Source organism: Manis javanica, chromosome 16 (genome assembly GCF_040802235.1).
Source record: "Manis javanica isolate MJ-LG chromosome 16, MJ_LKY, whole genome shotgun sequence".
NCBI lineage: Eukaryota > Metazoa > Chordata > Mammalia > Pholidota > Manidae > Manis > Manis javanica.
In genome coordinates, this window is record NC_133171.1 from 65,251,891 (window position 1) to 65,265,201 (window position 13,311).

General features: G+C 40.9%; 1 protein-coding gene across 23 annotated transcripts in view; it reads left to right on the plus strand.

The window, feature by feature from the left end:
* LOC108400704 (histone H2B type 1-L) overlaps positions 1-13,311 on the plus strand; it is a 489,024-nt gene that overhangs the window by 41,475 nt on the left and 434,238 nt on the right. For 15 of the 23 annotated variants that reach the window (XR_012126207.1, XR_012126208.1, XR_012126210.1 and 12 more), the window contains 4 exons: positions 1,859-1,966; positions 2,079-2,144; positions 6,100-6,331; positions 6,729-8,233. The gene's annotated coding sequence lies outside the window, so the exon portion shown is untranslated. The other 8 variants (XR_012126216.1, XR_012126223.1, XR_012126225.1 and 5 more) reach the window with 7 other exon arrangements.

Consider the following 13,311-nt stretch of genomic DNA (forward strand, 5'->3'; position numbering starts at 1 on the left):
GGCTACTCTTAGGCTAACTTATTTCTCAGGGAGGTTGGGGTCCTACACACCCTTGCTCTCCCCCCCTGCCTTCTTTAAAAACTTGCTTCCTGCCCTGCTGGGTGTGACTTCCCTGGCCCGTGTTTCAGACCACAGAACATCACCCGGGGATTGAGTTCAAATAAACTGCCTGGCCCTTTGTTGCCTCTCTTTGCCTGCTTACTTTGGTTGAAATTTATTGGAATTTATCTTACACAGGACTTGATTGCTTTTCCCACACACTCTGTTGATGTGTAATCAAGGACTGAGTGATGAGAACCAAAGCAGTTCTCATGTCTCAGAGTCATCTTCACACAGTTTTGGTGTCCTTGAGAAGCTTCTGTAAGATAAATTCTACCTTATTTGAACTGTGTATTAACCCCATCAATCCCACACAGCCCTCTAGGTAATTCTGCAAAATTAGCTTATCAATATTGTCAGTCAGTCCTCCAATTTGTTTGCCAAAGAGTATGTTAAGAATCTTTTTTCTTAAACTTCTTGGGTTTTTAAAAAAATGCAATTTTGACATTAAAGTGGGATCTCCCTGTCTTTATTATGCTGTTTATAGGTGGGCCTTTTTAGCAGGTTAGAGTAAATCTTAACAATTGACACAATGAAGACATGGGCAGTGCTCAGATACTTTTATCTGGGGAATATTCAAACCTTCAAGGCCAAGTTGCTCTTGACCTTTTGAGCTTTAACTGATTAACTCTGAGTCTTTTCCAGCTTTCTAGTTTTAACTGGTTAACTGAGTCCTTTCTAAGCGGCTTTATTGACCTTGTTCTCTTTTCACTCTGCTCATATCTATTTTCCTGCCCCACAGGAAAATACAATCTCAAAGTAGGGAAGGATTTCTTAAACAAGAAACAAAAGCAGTAATTGTGAAGAAAAGTATTACATTATACTTCATTAGGAGGCATTTTCTTTTTAAGCTATTTTGCAACATTAAGACTACTATGTTCTTTTTGCCTTAAGGAGGGAGAAAATATTAGTGAATGTCAATTTAAAATGAGGAAAGGGTTCAAAAGCCTGTTTCTACTGAAATCTGATCTTGACCTCACCTGAGGTCAGATTTTAGTAGGTTCAAACCCTTTCTTCTCTTCCAGTTTCTAATTCAGAATAGTAAGTGTTGTCTTTTCCTATTTTGTCTATAGATACAGAAAAAAACTTTTAAATAAATGTGTAGGGAACTAAGAGTTTCAGAATAAGAGTTTCAAATATATATGAGCGAAAGCTCTTTTGACTTAAACAGAAAATATTACTATGATGTATTTTCTTTTTAGAAAGCAACCCTTTTCCCTTGCGCCTTCAACAGAAAAGTTCTACAAGCAATCACAATCCATGAATAATGAGACCTCCACCATCCCAACTATAGTTTCTCAATTCCTTTTCCACTCAGCTATTTGGAGATTTGGTTAAATGTTATGTATTTAAATAGATTTAAAAAACCTAACAACCAAATGCCATGTGTAAATGTAATGGAATCCCAACTCAGATAAAATCATTGTAAAAAACATTTGAGGCAATGTGGGTAAAGTTGAAACATTTCCAGAATATTTTGCTTGGCTTTAGTACATCTGCACATCAACAGGCGTTCAGAGGTGGAAAGAAGTATGGCTTTAGTACATTTGCATCTTTCCTCAGGGGTGGAGAAATTCATCTCCATATCAGCGGGTAATTACCTGGGCAAAGGAGGGCTTATCTGTACCTGAGAGGTGAGGGGGAGGGCCATTTTTACTGCTGCTAGAGCAGGAGAGAGGCTTGCGCCAGACTGCAAATTTTAAGCAATAAACGGATTTTACACTTTATTTCTCCCTTTGACTGATTTCGGTTTTTACAGGTATTTTGCCCCAGGATTTCCTCCTCCCAGACTAACAGGCAATTGAAGATTTTTTTGGAAAGCTCTAGATATTGGATGATGTCAAACATCATGATTAAATTTTCTTAGGTGAGAAAATTTTGTGTTTTGTTTAACCCTGTCAGGACGTTTATATAAATACTCATAACTGAAACAATATGCTTGTGATTTCTTTATACTGTCCCCTTCCCACCCACTGCAGGCATGGGCAAGGAAACAATATGGGCATGATGGTAATTGTTGAGGCATGCGTTATGGGCACTTGGAGGTACGTTATTTTCTTATGTACACTTACGTATGATTCAGTATGCCCGCAATCCCTTCCCTGCTTCCTTCTCCCTGCTCCTCCTTACCCCACTTCCAAAAATGTTTTTAAGAAACCTGGCCCAGTTAACGAACATATTCTCTTTTGGTCAGCAAAAGATGACACCAAGAGGGAAAAAGAAGAGGCTACCTGCCCAAGGGAGATAACTCACAACAGCTGTCCCCTCCCTCCATTGCACAGGCCGGATAGAGTAAAGAATTGCTATCGCCATCTTGTGGCCCGTTAGGATAATGCACCTAAACTTTTGTTTAATGGTTTCTATTAGGCAGTCCATTGTTAGGGTTTAATAATTCATATAGAAAGAATACCATAAGCAATCCTGTTCCTAACAGTCCTCAACTGCCAGGTTTCCCCATCAATAACAAAGAACCACTCTTTATTAGTTTCCCGTGTACCGGTCTGGAAAAATAAATATATAAATGGAGATTCTCTTCTTCCTCTAACACAAATGGCCAATGGTTATATTCCTCTCATGATTCTGACCCTTGTTTTTCTAATTATCTAGTTTGGAACCCTTTCCTATAAGTATAGTAGTGTAGGACCCCAACCTCCCTGAGAAATAAGTTAGCCTAAGAGTGGCCATCTTGAAGCCCAAAAAGCCATTCTGATATATGACTCAGAGGGAACAACTGAAACCAGGTAACTCCTCTGGAAAAACAAGTTAATCAATCATGACTGCTGGCAGCGCTAACCTTTCAGTTAGTTAAGCATAAAAGCTGACCCTACCTTGCTACACCCCCAGGACGTGGCACTAACCCAGAAATAGTAGGTTTGAAAAATTACTGCCTTTGTAGTATTGTTATCTTGCTATGTAGTATTGTTATCTTGTTACTACAACACAATCTGTAACCATGGTAATCCTCTAGGGCTGAATGCCTCAGAAAATCCTATATAACCACTTAGTTGTAAGTGCTCAGGGTCCTCGTTGAGATCCGTTGCGACGGGCTGACTTGGACCCCAACTAGTTGGCTTCTGAATAAATTCCTCTTGCTTGTTGCATCAAGAAACGTCTTTGGTGAGTGATTTGGGGCGGCGCCTTCCTCAGGGGAATCCAACATTTGGGGGCTCGTCCGGGATCATGCGTTCACCCCGCTTCACTCCCGAAGTCGCTCTTGGAGGAAGAGGTAAGATTAGTGGCGCCTTGAGTTGTCTGTGTTCTGTATTAGTGGCGCCTTGAGTTGTCTGTGTTCTGTCTTCTGTTTTTCAGTGAGACCGGTCAGAATTCTGAAAAGGGGTACCCACTGTCTGGCAGCTGTCCCGATCCCGTAAAGGGGTCGAGACTGCGGTCGGTAGACGTACTAGGAGCACCGCAGGCTGCAACCCTGGGGGACGCCTCGGGGAGGTTGGGAGGCCAGGGACGCCTGGTAGCCTCCCGTCTGTTTTTCTGGCAAGGTGAATCTGATGAGATAGGGTTGATTTTCAGGCGCCAGGAATATCAACCCTCTGATTCCTTTCGGTTTCTGTTTGAAAATCTGAGAAAAAACAAAAAGCGGCCGCTGTGTGTCTAATCTGTGTGTGTCTCTGTTTTTTGTGTCTTTCATGTGCCTAATAATTGTTATACTGACAATGGGACAGACTCAGACAACCCCCTAAGTGTGTAAATGAATATATCTTTCTACCTCCGGATAGTATTAATGAAATTGATTTAAAGACAAGCGCTTGTGAAAATTGAGTGTTCTAAAACTTCCAGAAAACCTGATAAAAAAGTGTTAAGCATTAATGCTAATTTGAGTTTGCCTGAGGCGGGCATGTCCTGGTAGTTGTCGGCTGCCTGAGTTTACCTAGAGTCATTTGAGTCATGTTATCTGCTAAATCTTTTAAGAATAGAATGCTTAGAAGCTTGGCTTTGTCTAGTGTTCAGTGGGGGTCTTGTGAGTAGGCTAGCATAGTTGTTGCAGGTAGGTGAACTGGATAAGTGTGGCAAGTGAACACCTTTTTAATTGTGTGTTGCAGTGTGTATGGCTACCTGCAGCCTGAGAATCTTTGTAGTAACTTAAAGCCTTAGAGTTTTGTTAAGTTGAGAAGATGTGCTCTGTGTTTGCTGGGAGATTGTGCTGTGAAGCTCATGGTTGCAGAAATTGTAGGATGTGTTCGTAAGTTTGTCAGTCTAGGAAATGTTAGTTTGACAGTTTGCAGTGTCCTGCTTCTCAGTGTTCACTGGAGCTTGAAGTTTCTAATAGTTTTGAGTTCTGGTTAGAACTGCTTAAAGTGATAGAGAGGGCATTTCTCTATGTTGAAAGATCACAGCAGTTTCTCATGCTTAAAGTCTCAGTGAGTTGCCATGAAATCGTAATGTTAAAGAGACTAAAAGCTAAAGTTTGTTAACAACTGTATAACCTTTATTTGCCTTTGAAATATTTTGTTATTAAAAATGATTGCATGGCCTGAAAAATTGAATTCCTAAGCAGAATAGTAACAAAGCTTTTTTCAGCTGATTAAATGCACTTAGTTAACAAACCAAAATTTATTAAACTGTAGAATCTGGACAAGATTATGTTTCTCCCAGAAAAACAGGTTTCACTGTAAAGGTTTAGATAGACGAACGTGTGACCACTTTTGAGAAAAGTTGTAATAGATTTTTTGAGAACCACCAGGTCTTCTTGTTTAATTTATATGCTGTATGTTTTAAAAAAAAACATGGGGGACTCTCCATATTTTTTAATGCAAATAATCTTAGAGCTTTTAATAGAATTTGCATAGCAGCTTATATCTACTATTAAAGAGTAAAACATTCTTGAAGCTTTCAGGGAAGACCTGTAAACTTAAGCACTTTCTCTGCTTTTTTGTATCTGGTCTTAGACACTTATGCTGAGTTATGTTCTTATTATTTTCACTGTTTGTAAGCTATTGATTGTAAGCCAAAGGTCATCATTTCTCAGTCCCTAAATGAAGAAGTAAAATGCCTGATCTCTTTCATCTCAAATCATATTTCTGGTCATATCTGAATATCTGTGTGAAAGAAAGAGACATTTAAATTTGAGATTCTGCTTAAACTTTTAAGTTGAATTTGACTATAGCCATATCCATTCTTTGTATGTATCTCTAACAGGTCTTTTGTATGCCTGGTGATATTATACTCTGCCTTGAGTTTAGACAGTTCTTTCAGCTAAATATGAATTCTTATTGTAGCTTTTTTCCCCTCCTGAAGATGAAAGCAGAAGAATCTACCATCTGCTACCATTCTCTCAAGAATGCTTAGTAACCTAGAATTAGTTTGACTTTCTGTATGTTGTCTTTAAAAATTGACAGCAGCAGTCTCCCCTGCTGCCCCACTTTTTAAGATATCTCATTTACTGTGCTGAGTATATAGACAATAAATGTGTAATGATAGTTCTAAAAAAAATTAAATGCAAAAAGGTGCTTTTACCTCTAGTTAACTCTGATATTTTCCAGAGGGCCCCTGGAACATGTCAGAAGAATTTTTCTCACTAGAGAAAGTATTTGACTAATTTGGCTTATTTATCTGATATATATATATATTTATTTACCAGGAAAGCACTGTCAAAGAGAATGATGCTAAACTTTGTTACTGAATGTTTTGTATTACAGAAATATCAGAATTTCCTTATGTCAACTGTTTTACAGTAAGCTCTCATCAGATCTTTAACCATTGTCATTTGTAAGTCTTTTGTCATTTATAGTATTATCCCTAAACTGGTAAAGAACTAGATTTCAGCAGAACAGGTATTAGTTACATAAGATTACATAAACTAAAGAAAATGATTTTGTGTCTTTTTGTTTCAAATGTTGCTGGTAAAGTGTTTTAACCTTGTTCTCTTAAACTGACAACAGTTTAGTAAATGACTATCTTTATGAGCAGAATTGAAACATCCTTCTCTCTACTTGATCCCTCCAGAGTTTAAAAACTTTCAGTGACTGTTTTTGTATTCCATGGCAGTATGTTTATTTGCACGAGTTCAATAAGAATCTGCTTTCCTTGTGAGAAGACTACTTAAGAACACTGGTTATACTACCAGGGCTTTGACTGGAATGTCGTACCTGAGAGACATGTGCATAGACTCAGATGTGAACAACTTTAAGGAACTAAGATTGACTTTATAAAGCCAACAAAGCCCCTTGGAAGAACTGGCCTGGTACCTTGCTTACAGAGTTCCCAGCAGCCTTACCAGGTGAGTAAAGAAAGTCACTTCCTGGCAGGTGCAGAGACCTCGAGAAGAGAAGAATTCATCCAAATCTACAGGTACTACAGGCAAAGCCTGATGGCAAGTCTGGCTTGGCTGTCTGGCCTCAAAAGGCCTTTAAAAGTTCAATCTGAAATTCCTTACAAAAAGTTCCAGCAAAGCATATTTAAAAGAGCCTGTGTAATCAATTGCTCTTCTTGCTGCACCTGTGCAAATAATCAAGCCAGCTGTTAATTATTTTCTTAACCTAGTTACTTCTAGTAAAAATGAGAGTGATTTTAGAGAGAAGTATCGTTTCAATAATGTAGCCTCCTTCCAGAATAAAAAATCTAACTCCAGATGTTGCTACATAACCTAATAACACAATTTGTTTTATCTTGCCTAGAAGCCACAAAACTGCAAATAGTAATAAAAATGAAACCCAGAATAGAAGCGCCAGCCTTCTGAAGCCCTCTCAACTGACCAGTGATGGAGACCTAGCTGCACCCTTTACTGCGCCCCCTTCTCAGCACGAAGCAGCCAGAGCGGTCATCGCCCCTTTTCCCTAGCAGCAGCTAGAGTCTCTATCTGTAGAAGAAAGAATGAGACCATACCCATAGCCTTCCCTGGTAAAAACAGGTATTTAATCCCTCCTCCCAAGGGATGGTGGGCTTGTAACACTAGAGAGACCCCATGTGTCTCTACTTCTGCCTTCAACTCCTCCCGTGATTTCTGTATCATGGTCCAGTTAGTACCCAGACTAATGTATCATGATGACTTATCATTCGTGGCAGAATTAGAACCTAAACTAAGGTATAAAAGAGAGCCAGTCTCACTCACTCTAGCTGTATTACTAAGAGTAAGAGTCCCAGCCGGAGTAGGACCAGGGGCAGCTGCAATTATACAAAGAAACCAACATTACGAAGGACTAAGAATAGCTATCGGTGAAGATTTGAGAACTATAGAACAGTCTATTTCTAAACTTGAAAAGTCCCTAACCTCTCTCTGAAGTAGTGCTGCAAAATAGACGAGAGTTAGATTTACTATTTCTAAAAGAAAGTAGATTGTGTGCAGCTCTAAAGGAAGAGTGCTGCTTCTATGCAGACCATACTGGAGTAGTAAGAGACTCAATGTCTAAATTAAGAGAAAGATTAGATCAGCGAAAGCGAGAACGAGAAGCTAACCAGAGCCTGTTTGAATCCTGGTTTTCTAGATCCCCATGGCTTACAACTCTAATATCCACTTTGGCAGGACCCCTGCTTATTTTAATATTGCTCCTCACCTTAAGTCCCTGCATTTTAAATCGAGTAATAACCTTTATTAAAGAAAGAGTAAGTGCTGTGCAGGTGCTAATGCTGAGACAACAGTATCATACCCTCACACAACAAGAAGAAACCAACATTCCATGATTAGAATGTTCAGAAAAAGAAGTGGGGAATGTAGGACCCCAACCTCCCTGAGAAATAAGTTAGCCTAAGAGTGGCCATCTTGAAGCCCAAAAAGCCATTCTGATATATGACTCAGAGGGAACAACTGAAACCAGGTAACTCCTCTGGAAAAACAAGTTAATCAATCATGACTGCTGGCAGCGCTAACCTTTTGGTTAGTTAAGCATAAAAGCTGACCCTACCTTGCTACACCCCCAGGACGTGGCACTAACCCAGAAATAGTAGGTTTGAAAAATTACTGCCTTTGTAGTATTGTTATCTTGCTATGTAGTATTGTTATCTTGTTACTACAACACAATCTGTAACCATGGTAATCCTCTAGGGCTGAATGCCTCAGAAAATCCTATATAACCACTTAGTTGTAAGTGCTCAGGGTCCTCGTTGAGATCCGTTGCGACGGGCTGACTTGGACCCCAACTAGTTGGCTTCTGAATAAATTCCTCTTGCTTGTTGCATCAAGAAACGTCTTTGGTGAGTGATTTGGGGCGGCGCCTTCCTCAGGGGAATCCAACAGTAGAGCGTTGAAACTTCTCAGCAGCTGCACCTGAGCTAATGCCGCAAGGAGGGTAACCCGAGGCCAGACCTTTTCCTATACCTGGGAACCCCACGATGGCTGCATCTTCCCTGAAAATAGGTTGATGTTCGTGGGAGGAAGGTGCCAGTGGGTCTCTTTGAGGAGCTGCCCAGGGGCTGAACCAGGTCAGACAGCTGTGGGTGTTTGAATTCCTGCTCACTTCCTGGTTTGGCACTCATGCTTTGTACAGAGGGGCATTGAGGTCGTAATGCTGATTTCTCATCTTGTCGGTGAGGCCTTCTTTGATTGTCATCTTTATAATTGAGCCACCCTATCCAAATTTCCTATTCCTGCTTACTATATTTTTCTTAACAATATTTATCAAGATCTGAAATGCTGTATGTTTTACTTATTATTTTGCTTATTATCTTCACCATACCACCCTCCCCACTAGAATAAAAGTTACTTGAAAGATGTATTTTTCTATTTTGTCTTATTTTGATCACTACTGTATTTCCCAGCTTCTCTAACAGTACTTGGCATGCATTGTGTCTCTGAATAAATGAATGAAGTAGTATTTCTTGGCTCCACTGTTGCCAAATGTGAGACCCTCAAAGAATTTTCTTTACTTCCTTTGGTGAATGATGCAGAATATCTGTGGGGGCCTGGCCTACGGCCGAGGCCGAGCCCCACTCTAGCTGGATGACGCCCTAAAGATGGCGCCTGCTTCCTGCTCACCACCCTTTCCCCTCTTCCCTGTTGGGGATTGGCCCAGCAGACTTCAGTACCCGTGCACAGCTCGTGCTGCCCACTTAGAGTGGCGCGTGACACCTATCTGCTTAAAGGTCACGCATGATACTGTCCCGGATTGGTTGGGTGACTGAATATAAGGGAGCCCGCCGGGAGGGAGAAGAGCTTCCCGACAACTGCTGTAACCGCCACGAGAGATTAGACAATAAAGCCTAGAGAAGAATCAAGACCTTGGGCGTGTTGCTTCGGTCCCTGAAGGGTCGCGACAATATCAGAGACAAACTGTGCTCCCTTCTTGCCATTCTTTGAGTGCTCCTTCTGGTTAGCATCCCAATTTTCTCTCCCCCACAAAAAAAAAATTGGTTCTGTTAAAACTCCAATTACTTCTTTTTCCTGAATATTTTACATTGATTATTGGCACATACATTATTTTATTTTAATACACCAAATAAGGCAACTGACACACTGTGTCACTTCAATTTGTCCTGCTCTCTGAATTTCGCATTAAGGACCCTTTCATTAGGGAAGACGCACAACTGAGCTTCAGGGATGTGGCTATCAGGAAATTACAAGTCTTTCCTTCTTTTGAGGCTGCTTTCTGAATTTCTGTTTCTTCTGGGAGAGAAACACTGGCATCAAAGAACTTCTCCACAGGAGCCAACAAGTCTTTTATTTCACCCCTGCATTTAGAAGAACCAACACTCAGGGTGGTGCTGCACACCATTCCCTGCTCATCCAGCAGCAGGGCCTTGTGGTCTTCTAAGGGGAGGCATGTGTTCAACTTTGGCTAGTCTTTTTTTTTCTTATTTGATTATCTTCAACTCCCTGCTTTCTGAAATTTCAATCACTCCTTCACTGTCCATTGTCTCCTCTTTGGCTACAGTACCAAGTAGGTCAACTAGTTCAACTAATAAAGGGATGAAGGACTGTCAAACCTGTCTCCAGCCTCAATGTGCTCCTTATTTAAACTGCACTTGCTACCACATGGCCTGAGGTACTCCAAAATAGCATGAAAAGGACCTCATAGTAATACCACTATCTATTCAGGGTGTGTGTCAGGGAACAGTAAAGAGTGAATCACAGTTTTATTTAATCCAATTTAATTTTTTCATAAACAGATATTATCATCTTCATTTTAGAGATGAAACTGAGGCTCAAGGGAAAAAATAACTTCCTAAAGTTACATGGCTGATAAAGCAAAGCCAGTAGAGGAAAGCAGTTAGTTTACTCTGAAATGTGTGCTCTTTCTTCCATCTCAGCTCATGTTTCCTCCACATTCCTTCTTCACATGTGCTCACTAGTTCATTTAACACATATTTACAGATTTATGGATTCATCCATTAAACAGATATCCCCACCTCTAGTGACTTGCCAAATCTTGTAAGTTGTTCCTGTGCACTCTTTCCTTTCACTCATTCCTTCACCCACTTGTGGTAAGTGGTATTGTGGAAGAGACGCTGTGTCACATATAGGTCACCTCTGACTTCAGAGGCTGATATAAGGAATATGGCCCATCATCTGGGGCTTTTCAGTGTTTGAATAGTTTCTGGTTTCTTCACCTTTAATCAAACCATCTTCTAACCTTTCTGACAGTCCACACTGCTAAAGAAATATACTTTAAAGCTCAGTTTGGTAGTGAAACTCCTCTGCTTAATGTTCTTCAAGTAATCTTCCATCCTCTTAAACTGGATTTCAAACCATTACTCAACATCATCTACAATTTTATACTTCACTAAAAGAAATCATTTCTATCCTGAATGAATGTCTCATGCCAAACTAAACAGATGCCTCTCCCTCCCTCAGAAACTCCCATTTCCACCCCTGTGGGCCTACACTCTATTCTTGCTTCAGTTTTATCCTTTAATGGCCAGTTTTGGTTCCTTTGACTTGATATATTGTTTTCCTCTAACCTCCCACAGCTCTTTATTAAACTTATTTTGTGTTTTTACTCTCCCACCATGTATTTGTGTGTGTGTGTCTTCTGAACATCTCCATCTCAAGAGCAGTAAGTATCACATTAAAACCTCACATATTTTCAAGAACTAGCATGTAAATTTGTTAATTTGTCCTGAAAAGTGGAAAGAACATGGCTTTTTCTTTATATTAGCTTTTTATAGATGTTTAGATAGGAAATGAAAAATGGACAATTGTTTGTATCTTGCATTTGCCACAATTGACAGCTTCCTTTCTTCAAGTCTTTGCAATGTTCTGTACCAAGGAGATTTGTCTTGGTATGTTTCCTGCTCAAAAAAAATGTGACTTCTCAATTACAAATTCCAAAAATCTACTGGCATGCTCATAAATGTTTTCACATGTTGCATAAAAAATAAATTTATTTTTAGGACAATAAAGGCATTGTTGCTTTGTTGTTGATTCTACTTACCTAGTAAGAAAAAGATACTGGATTCAAATCCTTACAGGATTTTATTTTTACATCGTCTAGTACTTCTTCATACTCATTTCTTTACACGAAACTGTTGCCACTTGATGAAGCTTTATTTGCTTTATCTAGTAGATTCCAAACCTGACCTACCAATACTTGCATAATTGAGAGTAACCATAATGGCATGTCTTTGTTCTTAAGAATAGATAACTTTAATAACTATTGAATAAGTGTCTGTGTCAAGACCTGTTTAAGGCATCTGGAAAACAAAAAGGAGTAAGATATCACTGTTATTAAGGAATTCATTGTCTAATAGAAAAGACCAGGGAGGTACTTAATTCTAATAATCCTGCTGCCAGGAATAAAGTGATATGTTCAGAACCTTCCTCAACTCCACAGCCTTCTGGCTGCTCCAGGTTTCTAGTGCTGCATTCTCACTTGCTAATTTCCATTTTCTTTCCTTCAGGACCTGGTGAACACAGCCGAGGAAAGGGTTGAATGTCTTCCTTGTGCTGCAGGAATAGGACTGGACCCTCTGAACGACTCATGTAAACTTGAAATTACCCCCTGCCAGTTTCATTCTATTCTATTCTGATAATAAGTGAAAGGAAAGGAGCGACACACAACAGCAATTCACCGGAGAGTTCCGCTTTATTAGGGAAAGGTACTGGGTTATATAGGAAGGGGCATAGGGTGATTGTGGTGTTACTTCTATGGGGCTGGTGGCTGTTGGCTAGGTGCTGGGATTGGGAGGGGGGCGAGAGGTGATTGGGCTTCAGGTGGCGCCGGCGGGAACCGAGGACCCCGAAAAGAAGCCGGAAGTTTGCCATCTTACTGGTGGGGACCCTTCATTCCCCCCTTTCTACTCTATGGGTTTGTGGACGTTGCTTTCTCTCTGACTGCTTCCTGCTGAACAGGGGCGGAGAAGGGAGTGAGGGTTTGAGGATTGGGAGGAAAGGGTTGATAGGACTCCCCACAGTAAGGATGAATAGATGTGGACTTCTTCAGGTTGGAAATCAATGAAGGTTCCCTGTAACCATAGGTTGAGGACCTGTTGATTCCAATGGTGCCAAGAGGATATGGGTGTCAGGAGCCAGGCGTCTGCAGCCATTGTTTCCAGGAACAGTTTCCAGCGGAGAGAGGGGTCCATCTCAGCATGTGGTGAGGAGGTCACGTGAGGGTGAGGGGTCTTCTGTGCCCAGAAGCTGGTAGTTTCTGAGTAAAAGCTGGTTGAAAGCTTGATTAGAGATTTTTCCGACTTGGGATTTGATGAACTTTATTATACAGGGTAAGAAGAGACAGACGAGAAGAATGACTATTATGGGGCCTGCAATGGGCCAGAGCCAGGTGAGGAGGGGGTTTGTTAGTATTGAAGAGAATGGGTTGGAATTGGAAGCAGACTGGAGGCTGGAGGCAAGGTCAGTGAGTTTGGTGATGTCAGTTTCTACAATGCCGGATTCGTTGATGTAATAGCAGCACTCTTCCTGGTGGAAGACGCAGGTGCCGCCCTTCTCGGTTTTGAAGGGTGACTTTAGCTAGCGAAGTGACCTGTCTTTGGAGAGAGGCTAGGGAATCGGCAGTGGATGTCAGGGCTCCCTCAAGTTTGGCGTCGAGATCTCTAACTGCCCATAGAGAGTGACCCAAAGCTCCTCCCGAAAACCCCACCCCAATGGCTGAGGTGATTAAAGAGATACCGACCATGATGGGAAGGAAAGCAGCCCTTTTTGTGCACGAGTGCAAGGGAGGTTGGAGCTCAAGAAATTCTGCCATGCTGTAAAGTGTAAGCTGTGGGATTACGGTGACGAGAATGCAGGGTGTATCGGAGTTGAGAGGTAGTGAGTTGAAAAGGCTGCCATTACACCAAAAGAAGTGTCCCGGTTGTGTAAAAGTCTTA